Raw genomic sequence first — 21508 nt, forward strand, 5'->3', positions numbered from 1 at the left:
GTATCTATTGGTATCTTATTAATTTGTGGGAGCTCTTTGTATATGATGGACACTCCATCAATCCAGGGCTTGTTTGAAGGCTTCCTCCCTCTGGCTTGGATGCCTCATCCTGAGTCCTTTGGAAGCTGTGCCCCTCTGGGAGTCCACTGAAGGTGGGCCGTGGAGACACCTTCACTGCCTGTCTGTCAGCAGCACCTTGATGCCTCTTCTTCTTCCTCAGAGCACAGAGAAGCTGGAGGGCTTTGTCTTTGCCACCCACACCCCAATCCACTTCCCCTGTTGCCTCTTTTTTATTTGCTCATGACCCCATAGGTCTTGCTCCCTGCTGGCAAGAAAATAAATCACTTGCCTTCCTTTTTAAAGATTTATTTATTTATTTATTTATTTAAGAGGCAAAGTTATAGATAGAGAGAGGGAGAGACAGAGGTCTTCCATCTGCTGGTTCACTCCCCAAATGGCTGCAATGGCTGGAGCTTGGCCAATCCCAAGCCAGGAGCCAAGAGCTTCCTCTAGGTCTCCTACGCAGGTGCAGGGGCCCAAGTGCTTGGACCATCTTTCACTGCTTGCCCAGGCCACAGCAGAGAGCTGGCTTGGAAAAATCACTTTTCAAGTGTCTGCTGACCTGATGGCTCCATGTCTTTGGCCACCATGTGGAGGGGAGTCCTGTGAGGGTGGGATGGCAGCTGGGCCTCAGAAGGTGGCACGGGGAGGCTCACTGCCCACTGCTGCCTGGTTAAATCTTCAACCCTCAACCACAGAAGCTCTTTGCTGAAGGAGGAAGCAGTTTCAGTATTTGACTTACAGTCTTTGCTAGTGAAATTCCCGCTGTGTTCCTCCCGAGCCCTAAACAGGTCTGCAGTGCTTGGTTTATTCTTGTCACAGATGCTCTCTGGCCTGGGCCTGGAGTGGACATCTGGTGTACTTCCAGCCCTTGAGCGCCACCCTTTCAATCCTCCAACTTGACACCAGCCATGATGGCCACTTGGTGAGGCCCCACCCTTGCACCTGGGGGAGGCCCAGAGGTGCAGGGACACAGTTTTACTGGTGGAGGTGCAGGCATGGGGACAGGGTGGTTGAGGGGGTGGAAGTCAGTGGACAGACAGGGCTTCTGGGGGCAGGACACACCTTCCTTTCTGCTGCCCCTCCATGCCCAGAACAGGCTTCACACGGTCCCATGCAAGTGACTGCCCAGACATTTCCACTGAGCCATGCCCTGTGTGGCCTTGTGTGAGTGGTCAGGGACTGAAAATAGCACTCACTGACTTCCACCTCTCATTCCCCAAGCATTTGCTTCTGCACAGCCGAGTTCTGAGAGGCAGCTTTTAAAGGTTAGGCATCTCCTCCAGGAAAGGCATCCTGTTGTGCGTCTGAGCTTCTGATAAGCTGTGGCAGCCTGAGCAGGTAAACCCCATCTCTGAAGGTCACCATGAGGGTGAAACAAAGGCTCCTTGAACGTGTTTGTGTGTTTCAGTGAGACACATGGTCCGGAGGTGACGGGCAGAGGACACCAGTGGCCAACACACTCAGGCCTGCTGCGTCCAAGGCTGTGTCCCTTGGCAGAGGCTGCGTCATGGCCCCAAGTGGCCCAGGTGGCCACAACCTGCACGTTCACATCCCTCGGCCACTGGGTTTCAGCAGTTCCTGAGTCCGCGCCCCCTTCGCTCTGGGCCCAGCTCAGTGGAGTAGCTCCTGTCTGAGGTGCTGCTGCCTCATGATGAAAGGAAAGCAGAGGACTTAGTGGCCACGCGGTGGCTCTTGAAGCTTCTACCCAGAGGGCCATAGGCTCTTTCCTCTCACGTGTCATTGGCCAGAGCTAGTCACATGGCCATTTCCTCTCACATCTCATTGGCCAGAGCAAGTCACGTGGGCAAGCCAGAGGCCAGCATGGGAAGTGAATATCTCAATTGGTGCTGTCCTCTTCTGTGGCCATCCTACCTGGGAAGGGCCACTCCCACTGCCCAGGAGCCCTTCCCCCTGTAGGTTCTGAAGGCACCTGGCCTGTTGGGTGCCCCGCGGGAGGCCATTTTCCCCAAGGTTCAGAGGCCTGCAGATGATGGGGTGCCCTGGTGAGGAGGGTTTGGGAAGCACTCAAGTAAACAGGCATCTTCGCTAGGGGCCCCTCTGACCCTGCAGCATCAGCATCGGCCTTGAGGGAGGACATGGTCAGCAGGGTCACTGCCGGGGCCTTCCCGGTCAGCATCTCTGATTGCAGCTCCATGCCAGACACCCCTGGGGACCTGGAGGGGCTCTGTGTGGCCAAGCTGCACCCTGGGGTGGGGGTGGGCACAGCATGTGTGTCCACATAACTCACTGGGGACTCGTCGGACACCTATGCAGGGCTGCAGCTCCGCGGGCACCTCACCCAGTGGACCACGTGTTGCCCATCACTTGTGAGGGCCAGCGTCCCCTATGGGATACTCTCTGCCTCCCCATCACTTCCCCGGGTCTGCCCTGTCGGCTGTGCCTCCCTGGGATGAATGACCTTTTCTCTGACCCCTGCTGTTCCAGGGTACGTGGCCGGGGAGTGGAGCTCCAGTTGGCTGAGGAGGCCACTGACTGGACATCACACCTGTCATCGGCCACCCCATCCCTGGTCCCCTCCCACCCCAGCAGATTTCTCTGGGATCTTGTGCCCTCACATCCTGGTCGCAGGCTCTGCTGCAGGCAGCTGGTAGGATGAGCCATGATCTTTAAAGACTTGACCCCAAATATCCAGCATCTTCCTCTGAGGAATGGTGGTATTGTTACCTCTGACAGCACAGGGGATGGTCACAAGCAAGTGGTCAGATGTGGCCCAGAGGAGGTTTTACCTGGGCCTCAGGTGGTTTTAAAGTAGTTTATCTGGAATCTGTGTCACACATTCCACCATGGACCCCTGGTGTGCACACTTGGTGCGAGGACCCCCTTCAGCAGGGGGGGCCTCAGGATGTGGTGACACGGAGCAGCTCACAAGCAGTGCTAGATAAACTGAGGCTCCTCAGGAGGCAGGAGGCAGCTGGGCTCAGCCTTTGCCTGCAGGCCAATGGAAGGCCAAGGCTGCCTGTTTGTTCTTTATGCCATCAGGAGCCCACCCTACCAAGACAGTGCCAGGCCAAGCAGGGCCTGGCAGGGCCAGGGTCTGGGGAGCCCTTGGCTACTGTGCAGGGGTGGGTGAGGCTGCTTATGGGCCTCCAGAGCTCACCTGCTAGGCTCTGTGCACACCGCTCCCTTGGTGGGGGAGACCTCCTGCCAGGTGGTACCCACCTGGTCCTCCAGGGCAGAGGACCAAGGGATGGCCAGGATCCGGCCACCAAATTGTGGGGTCTCCTGGCAGACTCGGGGGTGGACATGGGGACTGTGAGTTGTCACCAGTGGACAGAGGCTTTTTCTGCCTGGATGAACTGCAGGCTGGGCAGCAGGGGAGAGGGCTATCGCCAAGAGGCTGGGATTTCCCACAGGAACAAAGTACAGCTTGTTTGGCCATAGGCTCAGTGCTGCCAGGCAGTGGCTCCATGCTATCAGACAAATTCCACCTTCCCCACAGCTTGGGCTGTGGGAAGCCGCAGGGAGGCTCAGAACAAAGGCAGGAAAATGGGCAGTGTTTATTCATTCACTGATCAGCTGGGCCTGGCTGGCCCAGGGGCCTTATCTCCAGGGTGACAGGCAGCCCTCAGGGCTCCTGGTTGGCACCTGGTGACCACTGCCTCTCTGCGGCCACACCCCCGACACACAGAGACACAGAATCATGGGGGCAGCCGGGGGCAGCCTGGCTTGCTCTGGGAATGTCTGAGACACAACCAGCGCCAGGGCAAAGAGGGGAAGGCAGAGGCCCAAGCTCAGTGCCAGCAAAGCACCTACTGTGCGCCGGGTGGGCAGACACACTCACAAAGTCGCTTTCATGACTGCACCCATTCTGGTTGAGTTTTTCTAACACAGAGGCCCATGGAAGCCCAGTGACAGAGTTGGGCGGGCAGGCTTCCTGGAGGAAGGGTCCTGATGCACCTATGGGAGTTTACCAGGCAGAAGGTGCTGCTTGTGCAAAGACCCTGGGGCCTGAAGGAATGCGGTGCGATTGGCGGGTCACTGCAGCACAGGTGCACTGAGGCCGGGATGGGGGTGGGGTGGCCACCTGCTCCCCACCCCTGATCTGGCTGTGCATCGTGATTCTGGGAGGATGTGGGCAAGGGGACGTTTCATGCTCTGATGTTTGCAGAACACACTCATGCATTTTACACTACCTTAGTTCCACAGTTTCCAGGACCCACATAGGGGGAAACTGAGGCCCTGCAGGGCCTGGGTTTGCTGCCTGTACCCCAGCCACCTTCCCTCACAACCCCCACCCTGCAGTGTCTGCAGCCCAGAAACATTGGTGCCCTTCAGATGGGCTCCAAGACGCTGGGCGGGAACTGGTTGCCCTGAGGGACGTGTGCGCCCATGTGTGGTGCTCTGAGGTTCTGGAAAAATTGTGGGGATGGAGGTGCCGTGTGTTTCCTCCTTCCCAGCCCCTGCAGAGCTGTGTGGTTCCAGGCGGGGATGGGAGTGGGCACACAAGAGGCCTGAAGTGGCCGATGGTCCAGACAACATGGGTCCAGTGCCCTCGGTTTAGCCCTTGGTCTCCCAGAAAGCAAGTGACTTAGGGACCCCAGAACTAGTGGGAGATGGGTGTCACCAGGTGGAGAAGCCAAGACTCAGAGCCACATGGCAGGGGGCACCCTGGAAGCCATGAGTGTGAGCCCTGGGACCCCCATCTCTGACCCCAGACCCAGTACCAGGTTGGCCAGACTTTCACCAAGAGGAAGGGGCTACCCCTCCTCCACAGCCTGGCCCTCTGGCCATCACTCTTCTGAGAGTGGTTCTGGCTTCAGCTCAGAAGAAAACAGGACAGTAATTCTGTCTGGAAGCCATACAGAGGCCAGTGCTGTGGAACAGTCTGCAGTGCCAGCCTCCCATGTGGGCACCAGTGCAAGTCCCAACTGCTCCACTTCCGATCCAGCTCCCTGCTAATGCTCCTAGGAAAACAGCAGAACATGGCCTAGGTGCTTGGGCCTCATGAAGCTCCTGGCTCCTGGCTTTGGCCTGGCCCAGGCCTGGGTGTTACAGCCATTTGGGGAGTGAACCAGCATATCAAAGATCTTTCTGTCTCTCCCTTCTCTGCTCTGTCTCTCTGACTTTCAAATAAAAGAATCTTAACAAAGAGCCATTTCAGACAGAAATGTCAAACATGCACAACATAGGTGTGGCGGCCTCCACCTTGCACCTGTGGCAGGCCATCACAGAACTCTTTCTGGCTCAGCATAGCCTCTGCTTCAGAATCCTTCTCAACACAGTGGGCAGGCATTTTGCTACTGAGTGGAGCTGACGTCCAAGGGAACACAGTGTGTCACCCTTGCCCTGTTTCCTGGGCTCTGCACAGAGCCTGCTCACTAAGGAACCTTGTTTTGCACCCACGCATCAGGGCAGGTGTAACCAACAGGTGAGCATGCTGAGGTCCAGAGCAGCTGAGTGACAGAGATGCTCAGGGCCAGGGTCCCAGAGCTGTCAGGGTGAACAGATTCCTGCCTTCCTGTGCCCTCCTCCTCCTCCTCCTCGTTCTTTTCTTCCAGGCTCACTTTCCACTCTCTTGGCCAGGCAGCAAGGGCCCAGTGTCAGCCGAGGACACTGCGCATCACTAGATCGGCTGCCCCCACAACAACCAGCCTTGCCGACTTCCTGGGCACGGATGCACGCTGCTGACACAAACACGCTGTGACAGCCACTGACGAGGGGTGGCCAGTGACGTGCGGGCAGCACAGCTCCAGTGTCATGAGGCTCACCTGGGGTGGGCTCACTCCCCCCTGCCCCATCCTCTGCTGACTGTAGTTCTGGTGCATGGGTGCCCTGGCTCTGACCTTGCGTTTGCCCTTGGCTGCTAAACTGACATGAGCCCCATTCTGAAGACCCAGACCTGTGCTGTGCCCTCAGTTTTCCTTTGTTCTCTGCTGTCCCTGGCCCCAGACCAGCACCTCCTCTGCACCTGCCCAGGTGTGTTTGTGTTTGTGTGTGTGGGGGGGTGCTGACTGCATGTCACCTGCTTGCCAAGGGTCTGCCCATTGCTTGCTCCTAGGATGCTATGCTCCCCCAATTGCTGGCTGGGCCCCTTGTCCCAACACCCAGGCCCACCTGCCTGGCTCCCTGTCCCCCAATGCCTGCACACAGGTGTGGCTTCCCAGACACACCTGGCCTGCTCCAGCAGGTTGGTGTGGCCAGACCCTCATCCTCTTCTCCCAGGCTCAAAGCTTCCCCAGGTATATCTTGATCTAGCCCTGTCTGAGAAAGCAGCACCTTTGCAGTGGTCAGCACCTGGAATAGCTGCTGTGTCAGGTGACACACCCTTGGGCCTGCACCTGTCTCAGGTGCTGGCTGCTGGCCTCTAATTCTGTGTCAGGTTCCGTGGCCTCAGCTCACACCCATCCTCCACCTTCAGGGCAGTGGTGCTCACAGTGCCAGTGCAAGTTGCTGCGTTCTGAGCACCTGCTCCATGCTGGGCCCTGGGCAGGGACCACCTGCATGGGCTTGTGGCCTCAGCAGCATTCCTGGGGCAGGGGCATGGGGCTCCCTACATTACAGGTGGGACACACGAGCTCAGGGGATGTGGGGCCTTCACCCAGGGTCACCCAGCCCTGGGTGGCAGAGCATGATGGAAGTCCCAGCCCATGCTCCGACCACCATGCAGCATGACCCTGCCCCCAAAGAGATGATGCCATAGGTGGGAAACAAAGCAGCTCATGCCACCCAGTGGGGTCTGTTCAAATTTCCGGTCTGGGGAAAAATGGCAAAGCGGGTTCGGTTTCTCCTGCCAGCACTGATGGTTGAGTAGCACCTGCTTGACTGACTTCTCTGTGGGTTGCATCGGGCAACCGTGAGCCTTGTCAGGGGGAAAACATTCAGCCATCCATTACTAATGTCTGCTCAGGGCACAGGGGTGAGTGGTGGAAGCCCATGGGCCCTAAACTTCATGGTTTTATTTCTGCACAATGGAATACATGTACATCACGGCTGAGCTCCTCCAATTCAGACCAGAAAGCAGAGATGGCCATGGGTGTGGTGATGAGAGGCTGTGTGGAGGGAGGCATGGGGAGGTGGTGGTGCTGGGTCTGAGGCATCACAGGGCCAAGCTGGGCTTACAGGGGTTTGATTCTGCCCTTTGCCTTAGTTCCTCTTCTTTAAAGGGGTTCATTCTGACAAACTGAAATCTGGAAGATTCTCTCTGACCCCAGCCTTCCCAAATGTGAGGGCAGAGTTGGCCATGCCCCGCCTCCTCTCACACCCAGCAATGCTTGGGATTCCCAGTGAGCCCAGGAGAAGGCTGAGAATAGATGGCACCAGGTCTGCCCTGAGCCCTGCTCTCCTGGCCCTGAGCACTCCCGTCCTGCAGGTCATGGGCACATGAGAAAGGGTCATGTTTCTGAGTTCCAAGGCAGCTCTGGCTGGCCTGGGTTGGGAGCATTGCTCAGAAGTGAGCTACATGGCCTACTTCAGGGGAGCAGATGGGGGCTCGGGTGAGGTCATGTGGCTTTGCCCAAAGACTCGCAGTCAGAAAGCAGTGGGGCAACCTGGGGTGCATACAGGCTGACTGTGGAGCCCCCGGGCCTACTGGGAGCCATCCTGTGTAAATCTCTGAGGAAAAGCACCCAGCAAGGTCATGGAGCTCTCTGGAGGTGACCTGAGTGGCTTCTGTCATGACTGGGGCTGGGTGCATCTGTCAAAGCTGTCCACTGGTCTCCTTAGCACCCGGCTCTGAGAGGCAGGCATCCAGCCACAGTTACGGTGATGCCTGGGCTGCCCACAGCCCACATCAGAGAGCCTGAATGCAGGCCCAGGAGCTGCTCCCAATCCCAGCTCCCTGCTCCTGTGCACCCCGGGAGGCAGCAGTGACAGCTCAGGTGCTGGGTCCCTGCCACTAATGTGGGAGAGCTGGTGCCCAGCTTCATCCTGGCCCAGCCCTGGCTGTTGGGTGCATCTGGGGAATGAACCAGAGTATGGGAACCCTGTCTGTCTCTCTCTCTCTCTCTCTGTGTCTCTTTATCTCACTGCTTCTTGAATAAATTAATTTTGAAAATGCAGGAGCACAAATGAACACTGGTCTGAGTAGTGATTTAGAGCAGAGGTGCAGTGAGGTTTGCAGTTATTTGGAAATACCTGGGGATGCCTGGACCATGAGGAAGGCTGGGCAGAGGGACAAGGGGCAGCCCTGAGATGGACATGGCCTCTGGGGGGTGCACTGAGCCTTCCCTCAGCCCCTCAGCAGGCTTGGGCATGTTGCTTCATGACATGATGTATATTGTGTGTTGCATGTTGGACCGTGAGCTCCGTGTGTACAGCAACCTTCACTTGTTGTGTGACCGCTGAGGTGGGGGGCAGGTGGGCAGCAAACACCTGCTGAATTCAGAGTGAGGGGAGGCACCCAGCCTGTGGCTTTGACCCTGGACTCAGCATCAGTGTTACAGAGCCTCTGACGGGCTGTGGGTAGGGGGTAGGAGGAGGAACATGGGCACAGGCAGGTGGGCAGGTGGGTCAGGTGTCACAAGGAGGCAGGAGACAGGTGGGATAGGTGGGCAGGTGGGTATTGTGGCAGGTGGGTCAGGTGGGACAGGTGGGCACAGTGGATCAATGGGCACAGGGGATCAGGCTGACAGGTGGGCAGGTGGGTCAGGTACACAGGTGTAATGGTTAGGTAGGTAGGTCATGTGGGCAGGTTGGTAGTGTGGCAGGTGGGTCAGGTGGAACATGTGGGCACACTGGATCAATGGGCACAGGGGATCAGGCTGACAGGTAGGCAGGTGGGCAGGTGGGTCAGGTGCACAGATGCAATGAATAGGCAGGTGGGTCATGTGGGCAGGTGTGACAGGTGGGCAGGTGGGCAGTGGATCAATGGGCGAGGGGGATCAGGTGGGTCAGGTGCACAGGTGCAACGGGTCAGCAGGTGGGTCAGATGGGCATGGGTTCACTTGCAGGCTCAGGGAGCTGCCCCACCCCCAGGAATCTGTGGTCAGAGCTGAACTTTGTGTGAGTGTGTGCTGCCCTCATGTGGACAGAACGAATATTGCACTGGTGTAGCAAGGGCCTCTGCCCTGGAGGTCCCCTGCAGCTCAGATGGGGCTGTAGGCGCTGGTCTGCTCCGTGTCAGAGGTCCTCAGGTCCCTGTGCACACACATGTTCACCAGTGTCCTCACGGGGGCCCGGGGTCACAGCTGTCCTGATATGAGAAGGAGGGGCTATGGACAGGTGCCCTCTGCTGCTGCCCCTGCCCCCTGCCATGTCACTTGGTGACAGCAGTGGCTGGGCCAGGCAGACACAGGGCCTCCTTCACAGACAAGGGAGCCAAGCCCTGGAGACAGAGCCACACGGCAAATTAGGGGCCGGAGGACGTGTGTGTCCCTGGGTGCAGGAGGCCTCCAGGTTCCTGAGCACCTCCCAGCCAAGCCCTGCAGCCTGCACAGAGGCCCTGTGTGCGGGGGTGGTACCCACTCCTTCAACTCCCTCCCCACCCAGCTGTGTGGCCCTGCACATGGTCACTGGGTGCTCTGAGCCCTGCCTCTGCGTGTCCATGCACATGAGTGTACACGAAGTCATCAGCCTCTGCCTGGGAGAGGACCCATGTGTGTTGCATCCATTCCCATAGTCCCTGCCTGTTTGTGCAGCTCAGTTCTCAGAGACCAGCACCATGTAGGGTCAGGATAGCGTCTTTGCAATCAGATGCCTGGGTCGTCCAAGTCCTGGCGCTGCCGGCTCCATCGGAGTGACATTGGATGAGACCTCAGGCTCTTCCTCCATGCAATGGGCATGAGACCACATGCTCTGGGGGTGGAGCAGATGAGTGGGCCAGTGTAAAGAAAGTTCCCAATATGTGGTGCGAACAGAAAGGGTTCAGAGGCGGTGTCTGCCATAGCTGGCAGCTGTGTTCCAGGAAGTGAGTCCCTGCTCACATCCACTTTGCAGGCTTCATGTGAATGACCATGTAGGGAGTATCTTCCTTGTCTCCTGGGCCAGCAACATGAGGTCACATGGCCCCCAGCAGTGCTGGTCACAGAGAAGAGATGGGGCTGTGGACTCGCCCTGGCCCTGCTCAAGGACCCTGGGCTGCCAACACTGATGGGGACCTGGGACTGGACCTCAGCTTGGGGAACCATCCTCTTCCCACCGTGGCAGCCTGCAGAGTGGGAGGTGGAGGCTGCTGTGCATGGTGGGATCCACGGGGCCTCCAAGGCAAGTGGCAGGTGATATCCCTGGCCCCACCTTCTGGGGCTGGGCTGAGACCTGAGGCTCTGCATCCCTGGAGCCCCTGGCCACCCTGCATGTCAGGAAGAGAAGCCTGTTTGGCTCCCTGAGCAGGTGCATCTTGAGGCTCCTCACCAGGGGGATGGAGCTGGCCCAGGCTGCTTTGCCGAGGGAGGAGCTGGACTTGCCCTGGTGACTGTGGCATGAGGTCCGTCCCTCTGGCTTGCACCTGTTTGCCCCTTGCCAGCACTGAAACCAAGGACTAGCACCTGTCTCACTGAGCCCCCTGCCAAGGGGCAGGTACACAGGAAGCAGTGCCTGCAGCACCTGCAGGGCACCAGCCACCTGGTCCTGATGCCTCCCAGGTGGACTCTAGAGGTTCGTGGTCCTCTGACGGGGCCGGGCACACAGCCCCTGGGGACCCTGACTGGGAAGAGCCGCCTGCAACCCTGTTCCTTTCTCTAGTCTTCCTGCTGTCTCTTCATGGTCATCATGGCAGAGTTGTGGGGACTTCAAGTTCCTGTCCCAGGAGGGCTGTGTTTCCCACCCTTTGCTGTGCTGACATCAGTTGAAGCCCTGGAAGCCCCTGAGACCTGGGCCGGTCCCCAGAGACCCCAAGACTGGTGTTTGGGGCAGGCCTGCTCTGGGGTTCTTAAATCTCTGGGGAATTCTGCTAAGCCTAAGCCGAGGTGTGGCTGCCCACAGGGCATTGAAGACAGTGAGGGTTGGTGTTGAAAGATCAGTGGGGGTGGGGCCATGGTGGGAGCTTCCAGTCTTAAGTGCTGATTGCCTCGACGTCCAGGGCTAAATCTGACCTTGTCTCACCTGAGCACAGGAAACGATTTTTATGCCTCTTGTAACCTGTACACTCAAGGGTATACCTGCAAACGTTCATAGGAAAATGGAACTGGATCCGCCGTTGTGATGTAATGGGTTAAGTTGCTGCCTACAACACCAGGATCCTATATGGGTGCTGGTTCAAGTCATGGCTGTTCCACTTCCCATCCAGCTCCCTGCTGTTGGCCTGGGAAAGCAGTGGAAGATGGCCTGAGTCCTTGGGCTGCTGCACCCATGTGGGAGACCTGGAAGAAGCTCCTGGCTCCTGGTTTCAGCCTGGTTCAGCACTGGCTGTTGCAGCCCTTTAGGGAGTGCATCAGTGGATGGAAAATCTCTGTTTCTGTCTCTGTATCTGTCTCTGTCTCTCTGTAATTCTGTCTTTCAAATAAATTAAAGAAAAAATGGATTTTTTTTTCCTTTGCCTGCTCCAGGTATCTGAGAGCTGGGACAGAAAAGGGCACAGATTTGGGCCAAGGGGGAGAGGATTTGAGGTTATCACTGTGTCTGGGGAACCCGGCTCTTCCTCTTCTGTTCACACCTGCACCCTGTGCTCCAGACTGTGGCCTGTGTCTGACAGGGTTCCAGATATTCCAGGTGGGCACTGATGGCCATGGCCCATCCCCAGAGCATCCTCCCCAGCTCTGTGCATGCAGCTGGGAAACACAGCAAAGCCTCAGGGTCAGCCCTGGGCCCATGAGATTGGGAAGTGTACATGCTTCCTGCCAGGAGCCAGCTGCGGCCATTCATGCTGGGAGACAGCTTCAGGATCTCAGGGCAGAGGGGCCAGGAGTGCTGTAAACAAGCCAGGGGGGTCCATTTTGTGGGAGACTAGATTTACCACTGGTGACAAGCACAGGACCTGGGTGTCATGTCTCCAACATGGCACAAGCCACCCGCCACTCATCAAAATGAGGACACTGACTTTCTGGAGAAGAAAAGACTTCCTGACACCATAGCACAAAGGAGCTGCATGGACCCAGTCCACACCCTCAGGTCCAGCTCCCTCTCTCAGTCGGGATCTCCCATGGCAGCCCGCACATCTCTCAGAGTCTGAGCTCTGGGGATGCAGGCAAGACACCAGGCACCCCTGAGAGGCCGTCCACCTCAGGGGTCTTTCAGCACCCAAGATCCCCGCTGAGAAAGCCTGGGTGGTTTGGAGCTCTGGGGTCTTCAGTGAGGCCCCGGCACTTGCTGCTGGCTTTTCACAGAGAGACAGGGGCTGGGGCAGTGGGGGCCCAGAGCCTCCAGCAGGCAGCCTTGTTTTTTGTTTTACTTACATTTTAATTACATTTTTATTTTATTTATGCTGCCGCATTCTGACCTGGGGTGGGGGAGTGTGGTCCGTGGATTCCCATTCCTGATGCTTCCATAAGGTTTCCTTAAAGAGCTGCTTTATGAGAATGAAAAATCTGAGTTGTTTTAAAGAAAAGTATTGGGTTGAAGGAGGAGATGGGTGTGAGGCTGTGAAATGGGGGACGTGGGAAACGGGTGGTTGCCACCCAGCCCCTGCATCAGGACAAGGAGCAGAGCTTCTTGCTGTGCCAAGGGAGCTGAGCCAAGTCTAGGTTTCAGTGAGGGACAGGATGGAAGAGCAACAGAAGGTTTGAAGGGTACCCCTGGGGCAGCAGACCAGCCTTAGCCATGAATGGCAGGTTTGTAGGCTAGAGGTGCAGGGCGGGTCAGGGGTGAGGTCAGGGGGAGCTGGTTCTGTGGTCAGGGGTGAGGTCAGGGGGAGCTGGTTCTGGGGTCAGGGGTGAGGTCAAGGGGAGCTGTTTCTGGGATCATGGGTGAGGTCAGGGGGAGCTGGTTCTGGGGTCAGGGGTGAGGTCAGGGGGAGCTGGTTTAGGGGGAGGGCCGTTGGTGTCACTCCACCCAGCCTGGCTGCTACAGCACTGCACCCACCGTGGTGCTGGCAAATGGTACTGCTGCAAGAGCTGAGGAATCTGGGTTCAAGTGAGCAGTTGTTCCCCTCACTCAGGGACCGAGGACAGGCTCGGTCCTGGGGCCAATGGGCTGGAGGCAGAGGTTGTCAGGCCCCAGAGACAGAGAGATCTCCCATCCACTGGTCCACTCCCCAGATGGCTGCATCAGCCAGGCTTGGGCCAGGCCAAAGCTAGGAGCCAAAACTCATCTGGTTGTCCCAAGTGAATGGCTGGGACCAAGTGGTTGAGCTGGTCCCTGCGGTCCCCCGGATGTACACTAGCAGGAGGCAGGGAGTAGAGGCCAAGCCAGGGCTGAATTGCAGGTGTGCATGAGTCACCCCCTGTGCCAGACACTGGCCTCCAGCTTGGTTTCCTGTGTCTCTCACTCCTTCTGGTTGTTCCTGGGCAACAAGGCTAATCTGATAGGCAGATCCCTACTCAGGTGTTATGGTTGGGAGCCTGTCAGCCCACCTCCCTGCACCCAACACCCTGCACCCTGTGTAACAGAGGCCCAGGGAGGGGAAGAGGCTTGCCCACCTGGTGTTGGGGGACGGATGGTCATGGAGGGCTGTGCAGAGAGGATGACCCTTGGGCCGAGTCTGGAAGGGAGCGTGGTTCTGAACCAGCGATGGAGGGCAGAGGGACAGCAGCAGCTCTCGGCCATCCCAGGTGAGGCCCGAGGGATGGGAGATGCCCGGGGAGTGCGCACTGGGTCCTGTGAGGCTGTGGCAGAGCCCAAGGGAGCTTGAAGCCACTCACTTGAGGCAGTGTAATTGGAGCGAGGATGTTGGGGCTCTGGACCTGGGCTCTCTGGCTGTAAACCCGCCCCTCCCTCACAGGGGTGGTCGCAAAGACAGCTGAGTGGGAACCACATGCACGCCTGCTCCACAGGTCAACAATGAAGATTGTCGACCTTTGCATTGTGGCTGCTGTCCGGTCAGCTTTGGACAGCATTGTCCAACAGTGGGGCTGTGAGCAAATGGGCAGATCTGATGGGGACTTCTGTGATGACCCACGTGGATGTGATCACCTGTGGCTCTCAGGCCAAATCCAGCCCAGTGCCTGTTGGAGTCAATAAAGTTTTATTGGAACAGGGCCATACTCATCTGCTGACACACAGGGCTGTAGCAGGAGAAAGACCCCAGGGACCCTATGGCCCTCACAGCTGAGAACATTTCCTAGCTGGCCCCACCCCCAAAGAGCTCAGGACCCCATCAGGAGAGCTATGCTGGTGTTCATTTGGGGTGTTCCTTCTCAGGCTGTGTGGATCCTCTCCTGTTGCTTCATTGTTCTTCTTTTTTTTTTTTTTTTTTTTGACAGGCAGAGTTAGACAGTGAGAGAGACAGAGAGAAAGGTCTTCCTTCTGTTGGTTCACCCCCCAAATGGCTGGCACGGTGCACTGATCCGAAGCCAGCAGTCAGGTGCTTCCTCCTGGTCTCCCATGTGGGTGCAGGGCCCAAGCTCTTGGGCCATCCTCCACTGCCTTCCTGGGCCACAGCAGAGAGCTGGACTGGAAGAGGAGCAACCAGGACAGAATCCTGCACCCCAATCAGGACTAGAACCCAGAGTAGCTGTGCTGCACCAGCCGCTTCATTGTTCTTTTGCAAATTAATTCCCTGGGTCTTCAAACCTGCAAAGGAAAAAGTTATCGAGAGCAGCCTGAGACCTTTGGCGGCTTTCACTTTCTGCTTCCTTCATTTTTAGCCCCAGGTACCTGTAGGACAGCGTCTAATTATTCCGTGAACAATCATGTCTCTCGGGGGGCACTGGGTGCTCAGGACATCTGCCTCCCCGTTTTGTCTCTCCCCCTCCCTGTTTTGTCTCTCCCAGGTTCCCAGTGCCTGCCTTTTTGTCTTTTCATCTGAGTTCAGCCCAAAATAGTCCTCAAATTGAGCTGGGACTTCTCCTTTTCTTCAGTTCACTCCCCTCAGGAAGCTCTTTGGTTTTGCAAATGAGGCCTCTGCTCCTGAGTAGCTGGGCCCCAGGGCCACTGCATGGAGTTTACTTGGAGCTTCCAGTCCTGTCTTGGACCCTGAAGGCTGGGGGCCTGCTGCACCCAGGCTCTGTGGCTCTGGAGCTAAGGAGTGCTAGGCTAGCTGACCTTACTTCCCCTCCCCACCCCTGGTTAAATGGGGGCAGATGCTTCCCGCGCTGGGGAGCATACTGGTGTATTCTCCATGTTAGTTGTGAGGGACTGGGGACTCCTGTTGGGAGAATAAACCTGCCCCCTCCCCCCTTCTTATCTCTTCTTGCAAAGCCTCACATTTCAGGGACTGAGCCCTTGGCCAGCAGCTTGCCCTACAGGAACCATTCAGAGAGCAACCCTCACACAGCACACAGCACCTCCATGGCTCACAGGTTGCATGCATGCCTGGGATAAGCTGGGCCAAAGCATGGACCCATTCTACAGGTGAGGAAGGAGGTCCAGAGAGATGGACTTCACTCAGAGTCACTTGAGGTCACACAGTTGCTTGAGGCAGTGTCCCTGAAGACCCCATGTTCCCCCTTTTCCTGATCCTTCTGGGGGAAGCATGATGGTGCAGCAGTCCCCCAGCCAGGACTGGCCCTGCCTGAGCTAGGAGTCTGGATAGGATGGTCCAGTGTGGCCCGAGCTGTGGCCCCCCAGAGCCTGGTCACTCTTCCCTGCCCTCTCACTGCCACCCACATGCTGGTCTCCCCCAGAGGTCAGAAAGCCCCCGATGAACTCTGCAGAGGGAGTCACAGGGACAGAGTGCAGGCCACGCTTCTGCTGCTCTGAGCTGGAGGCCTTGGGAGCAGGTCCCTATGAGGTGCAGGGTCCTCCACACAGGGGAAATTAGACCTTTTCCAGGGGATAAGCAGTGGGGCTCAAGCAGCAGCCCTGTCTGTCCCTTACCTGGAGCCTAGGGAACCTGACCCTGCCTCTGTCCAGCAGCTTCTTCCATCCTCCCACCAGCAAACCTCATCACCCATAATGATTTTTTGATCCATTGATTAGGATGTTTTTGTTTAAGAGTTATTATATTTATTTGAAAGTCAGAGTGAGAGAGAGAGAGAGAGAGAGAGAGAGAGAGAGAGAGAGAGGGAGAGAGAGAGAGAGATTTTCCATCTGTTGGTTCATTACCCAAATGGCCACAACATCTGGGCCTGGGTCAGGTCAAAGCCAACAGCCAGAGCTTTATCTGGGTCTCTGACATGGGTGCAGGGGCTCAAGACCTGGACCAACTTCCACTGCTTTTTCAGGGGAGCTGGGTCGAAGTGGAGCAGCCAGGACTGGAACTGTATCTGTGATGCAGGGGTGGGCTTTGACCTGCTGAGCCACAGCCCAGTGAGTTTTAACAGTTGAAAGGCAGAGATGAGGACCCTGGGAAGGAGAGAAGGGGGGTGACAGTGAAACTGCTTCAGAGAGAGGGAGAGGGAGGTGGTGGGGGTGGGAGCAGAGGTCGCCATGCTCTGTTCCTGGTGGGTTTTTCTGCCCTCTCCCCCATTTTTCTTCTCTTAAAATCTGAGAGCATGTGGTGGGGAGCTTGCCCTGCCGAGGGCCACGTGGGCCACTCCTAATGCTGTTAGCAGGCTGCACTTGAAAATCATCCTGCTGCAGACTTGTTGAATCTAAAGTCCCACGTGCGGTTGCCTTGGTAGGACCAGCCGAAAGTGCGTGGTCCTCCGGGAAGGCCTGGTGCTCCTGGATCTGTGCTGATTGGCTGGCATGGGGAGTGGGTGCAGGGAGTAGGGGACTTGGGTGCAGATCCAGCCTCTGCCTCAGGCTGCCCCACCCATCACTCCCGACCAGTGTCCTCCCCTCCTCGGGTGTCGGCTTCCTCACCTGTAGAGTGGAAGGAATGCAGATGTGAAGAGACCTTGAAGATCTCATTGTAGTTATGGCCATGTGTAACTCAGCTGTGATGCCAAGTGGTGTCCTGGGCCACCTGTCTTCACACTCAGCATCTTCACTGGATGCCTGGTTCACAGGCTGACCCTGCCATGGCCACATGGCCCCTTTGCTGCTGTGAGTCACTCTAGCTGTCACACCCTCATAGGTGACGCAGTGGTGGACAATGGCCAGACCTGGCCAAGATTTCCTGCCCTTTTCATTTGCGTAAGAGGGATTTGATAGACACACAGGAAGTGCCACCCCTAGGGGAATATCTAAGACATCCCCAATGACACATGCCCACCAGCAGACGTCGCACGGCCACACTGCATTTAACCCACCACCATCACCGTCACACCTGCACCCTGCACTCTGCAGGTGAGGAAGCTGAGGCCTGGGCAGGAGGTGTCTGGGCCAGGGTCACAGGCCGGGCAGCCCAGACCCAGGATTTGCACTTGTGTTGGGAGGCGGGGGTTGAAGGCCAACCTCTGAGGATCTGAATCAGGGGCAGGCAGTGCTGTGCTAAGGCCACCCTGCAGGACATGCAGTGGGGAGCCAACGGAGCAAGGGGAAGAGCTGGCCGGGCTGGCCCAGGCTGGCCTCAGAGGAAGTCCTGCTTCACCCCGCATGGGAGGGGAGAGGGCAGATGATCAGTGTACACATTCTGAGGCCCCTTCTGCCCACCCTGTGCCTGCCACTGGCCTGGGCTGGAGCCTGTGACAGCTCCATGTCATCTGATTTTAAGCGGACACATTGTGCCTCGGCCAGGTTGAGCCCCAACTCAAGAAATTGCCAGGAAGGCAGAGAAGTCAGACAACTGACCTCTAGGCCCTGGGCCCCAAGCGTGTCCCCGTGAGGCCTGGCTTGCTGCTGCCTGGCCTATGAGCTTCCAGAACTCTGGCCCCAGCAGCCCCCAGGTTCCCCCAGGATCCCTAGGCCCAGCCAGTGGACTCCCCAGAGGCTGAGCACACATGGGGAGCAGGGGTGAAGGCCGAGGACTCCAGATGCCACAGCCTGGTTCGAGTCCGAGGATGACAGGTGCAGTGAGGACACCGGTGGAGGGTGAGGGATGGCAGGGGTGGGAGCAGGAAGTGACTGGGCCCATATTTAGGAGAAGAGCTGCAGGTTCCAAGCAGGGCTCATGCTGGGGGAGCTATGGCAGAACCCTCCCAGACCGGCCCCCAAGTTTTCAGAGTTGGAAACTAAGTTGTTTCAGAAAAAAAATTTAAAAAAGACTGTCCTAGTTTCATAATTGGCTCCCAAGACTTGTCCATGGTTATTAAAACAGCAACAGGAGACCATGGGCAAACGGGCCCCGGGCCCTATATTTATCACTTGCATTGGCTTCGTGAGCTGAGACCTCACGTGGAGTCTTCAAGGTCAGATAATCAACTTGGCAAGGGTGGAGTCAGATTCACACAGGGCAATGGGAGCTGGCTTCGAGGGAGCTTGCTGAGTTGACCACCCAGCCCAACCTGACCCACAACACTGCTGGGCCAGGTGGCTCTCCCCATGAGGCTCTGGACTGCCAACTCCGAGGCTGTGGCAGAGCAGGGGCCACCAGGAACTGCAGACAGATGTCTGGGCTGCCCACAGGTGTGTGGCACAATTCTTGTTGCTTGTGGTACAGGGCTAGCAGCAGCTGCCTCACCCAGAAACATGTCAGAAATGCAGATTCCCAGATCCCAACCAGACCCACCGAGTCCCAGATGTGTGCTCATCATGCCTGTTGATGCTGCCTGTGCACTCCGAGGCTGGGTTTTGGAGCTGAGGGAGCCTGGACAAGGCACTGCTCTGGCCCTGCTTCTGTCCCCCACCTCTAACCTGGACATGAGCAAGACCTCTGGATGCTGGGGGACTCATATCCTTGCAGTGCTGATGGATAGGCTCATCATGGCCATCACACAGTGGTCATCATGGTAACGGTGGTGCCCATACTGCTGAGGAGATGAGGCCTGAACAGAAGTGTGGGTGGAAAGATGACTGCATCGCAGGACCCCAGCCCTGGCAGAGTCCCTGGCTGTGAGAGTGGCAGCAGGGAGAAGGGTGAGGGATGGGTAGGGAAGGTCGAGTGTTTGCTGAGCTCCTGTGCTCGGGGTGTTCAGGCCCCAGGACTCATGGGACACTGGCGTGGACCAGGTGGTGTCTGGATGTGGGGGCCGCGTGTGTCTGCAGGACATCTAGTCTGTGCAGCAGCAAGCACAGCAATGGGCCAGGGTGCAGGGCCTGCTCAGAACCCTAAGGAGGGGGATGGGGTGCAGGGGCTGCTCAGAACCCTAGGGAGGGGTATAAGGCAGGGCCTGCTCAGAACCCTAGGGAGGGGTATGGGGCGGGGCCTGCTCAGAACCCTAGGGAGGGGGACAGGGAGGGCCTGTTCAAAACCCTAGATAGGGGGATGGGGCAGGGCAAGGGGGCCCAGGAGGTGGTGGTCAGCTGAGGATTCCTGATGGAGCAGAACCAGCTGGAGGTTCCAGGGGAAGAACAGAAAGGAGGAGGGGTGTGCTTGGGGTTGTGGGGGGAGCAGGAGGGAGGCCAGGGCCTGGGCATTGGGTCTGGGGCACCTGGGGCACTGCAGGGTCTCAGCCCTCTGAGGCCGCACTGGCCACTGGGTGGACCTCCCTGAGGAGCCGTGGGAGGAGCCATGTCTGGCCCATCATGGCTCCGGGAAGAGGTCCACCACTGCCCCCAGTGTGTCCCTGGGAGTGGCACAGGCAGATTCCAGCCAAGGGTCGATGAGTGTGGGGAATGAGAGTTGCGGTGCCTTTTGGACCCACAGAGGAGCTGACATGGGAGGCTGTCTCCTGCAGGCAGCACATGTCCACCGAGCATCCCCAAGGGCTGAGCAGTGGGACTTCACAGTTAGGGGACATCCCAGCCCCTGAGAGCTGCAGCATCCCACAGAGGGGAGATAGAACGTCCCTCCAAGACTAGTTTGTCGTGATGGTGCTTGGGGTGGACCCTCAGAGGTAACTGGGCCATCAGGACTCCGCTCCCAACAATGGGCCCATGCCATCACCACGGTCATGTCTCGGTTATGAGGAAGAGGATGGTGGTGCCCCAGCCACAGGTCAGACAGGCAGAGCTTTGGAGAACTGCAGGCTGGCAGCATCAGAAAGCTGAAAGGAGCCCAAAACGGTCTCCTCCTCCTGGAAGCCTTCCTTCATAATCTGTGATGCCTTCCCTCCAGGAAGCACAGGACCTACGTTGTTCCTCCACTGGACTGAGCGGTCCTGGCAGCTAAAGCTTGGGAGCAACCAGACCTTAGGCTTCCAAGGGTCATGTCAGTACCCCATATGCAGCGAGTGCCTGAAAGAACGAGTGAGCGAATGCAAGAATAAAACGAAGATGAAATAAACGGGGTGGTGGAATGAGGAGGAATTCTGGAGAGAGGGTGGGGTGATGAGCTGCACTTCTCTATCTGGACACAAGGGGGCGCCGTCACCGCAAGGTCTGGACTGAAGAGACAAGGACTCAGAGGCCTGAGAACCTGGGGCCAGGGCACAGGTCAGTCCTGCCTTGGAACCAAGTGTGGGTCACAGCAGTGGCATCCTCTCCCAACACGGGTGGTGAGCTCGGTCTTGCTGGTGGTCTAGCAGAAGAGGCTCCAGCCGCGGTCTGTGGAGCCCTTCCAGGCCTTCCCCGAGGTATCTAAGGCTACTGACCTTGGGGATGCCTCGGGAATGGGGGAGCTGCGCCAGGGCTGCATCCCCACCTGCCTGAGGAAGGGGAGCCAGGTCTCGGCGTGTTTCCAGGAACAAGAACAGGCCACACTGCGACAGGCACCCACATTGCAGTTCGTGCCAGTGCCTTGTAGCTCCCTGGTCCTCAGAGCACACGCGAGCTCCACCCAGCACCCGCAGCATCACCCCTGAGAGCCTGGGCTCCCGTACCGGCTACAGAGCCCCTCTGTGTTCTGCAACAGCCGCTGTGTCTTCCGCAGAGCTGTGCGCCCCCAGCACTGCGGTCGCAGGCCGCCCGATCCCTCCACACGGTCCCTGCATTCGGGGTTCCAGGATGGCCGCTTGGGGTGGGGACACCATGGAACGGATGCACACGATTGCTGGTTGTCTGGTCCCTGCTCGGGTTCACTTTGCTCACTTGGGGCGGTGGCTTCCCCCCTGGGTCACCCTCGTGGGCGAGGTCTCTGGGATTACCGGCCCGTCTTTCCATGCCAGACTCCCACCCATGAAGTTTGAGTTTTGATGACGTTTGCCTGAATGAAGTGCAGGCTCTCCTTGACGGGCGTACGTCCCAGCGAACCCACTGTGAGCTCAGAGCACCGGCAAGTTGCAGGTGCCTCCAGGGCGCCGGGCACTGGGGAGCCGAGGCCCGGCCCCGCCCACCACCCCTCCCTCTCCTGGCTTGGCCCCGCCCCCGGCTGCCTGCTCAGGGTTCGGCCCCGCCCACCGTGGGTCCTGTGCCTGCAGTCAGGCCGAGGGGTCGCCCGCAACACAGCGCCTGCTTCAGGACGACCTGTGGGCTGGCTCCTGCAGGGTGGTTACATGGGTGTGCTGTCGCATCATCGTTTTAGGAAATATCCAGGCAGGAAGCAGCAGAAACCAGGGGCTGTCTGTGCCAAGCCATGCTGTTCTAGTCCCACCTGCCCTTTGAAAGTCGCCAACGGGCAGATACCACCCCCCACCCTGCAAGGAGACCCTCC

The sequence above is a fragment of the Lepus europaeus genome, chromosome Y (assembly GCF_033115175.1).
Source record: "Lepus europaeus isolate LE1 chromosome Y, mLepTim1.pri, whole genome shotgun sequence".
Taxonomy (NCBI): Eukaryota; Metazoa; Chordata; class Mammalia; order Lagomorpha; family Leporidae; genus Lepus; species Lepus europaeus.